Consider the following 1,250-nt stretch of genomic DNA (forward strand, 5'->3'; position numbering starts at 1 on the left):
GAATTCTATCAAACATTTAGAGAAGAGTTAACACCTATTCTTCTCAAACTCTTCCAAAAAATTGTGGAAGGAGGAACACTCCCAAACTCGTTCTACGAGCCCACCATCACCCTGATACCAAAACCAGACAAAGATATCACAAAAGAAGAAAATTATAGACCAATATCACTGATGAACATAGACGCAAAAATCCTCAACAAAATACTAGCAAACAGAATCCAACAACACATTAAAAGGATCATACACCATGATCAAGTGGGATTTATCCCAGGGATGCAAGGATTCTTCAATATACGCAAATCAATCAATATGATACACCATATTAACAAATTGAAGAATAAAAACCATATGATCATCTCAATAGATGCAGAAAAAGCTTTTGACAAAATTCAACACCAATTTATGATAAAAACGCTCCAAAAAGTGGGCATAGAGGGAACCTACCTCAACATAATAAAAGCCATCTATGATAAATCGACAGCAAACATCATTCTCAATGGTGAAAAACTGAAAGAATTTCCTCTAAGATCAGGAACAAGACAAGGATGTCCACTCTCGCCACTATTATTCAACATAGTATTGGAAGTCCTAGCCATAGCAATCAGAGAAGAAAAATAAATAAAAGGAATACAAATTGGAAAAGAAGAAGTAAAACTGTCACTGTTTGCCGATGACATGATACTATACACAGAAAATCCTAAAGATGCCACCAGAAAACTACTAGAACTAATCAATGAATTTGGTAAGGTTGCAGGATACAAAATTAGTGCACAGAAATCCCTTGCATTCCTATATACTAACAACGAAAGATCAGAAAGAGAAATTAAGGAGACAATCCCATTTACCATCACAACAAAAATAATAAAATACCTAGGAATAAACCTATCTAAGGAGGCAAAACACCTGTACTCAGGAAACTATAAAACACTGATGAAAGAAATCAAAGATAACATAAACAGATGGAAAGATATACCATGTTCCTGCATTGGAAGAATCAATATTGTGGAAATGACTATACTATCCAAAGCAATCTACAGGTTCAATGCAATCCCCATCAAATTACCAATGGCATTTTTCACAGAACTAGAACAAGAAATTTTACAATTTGTATGGAAACACAAAAGACCCCGAATAGCCACAGCAATCTTGAGAAAGAAAAATGGAACTGGAGGAATCAGGCTCCCTGACTTCAGACTATACTACAAAGCTACAGTAATCAAGACAGTATGGTACTGGCACAAAAACAGAAA

Source organism: Physeter macrocephalus, chromosome 17 (assembly GCF_002837175.3).
Source record: "Physeter macrocephalus isolate SW-GA chromosome 17, ASM283717v5, whole genome shotgun sequence".
Lineage (NCBI taxonomy): Eukaryota > Metazoa > Chordata > Mammalia > Artiodactyla > Physeteridae > Physeter > Physeter macrocephalus.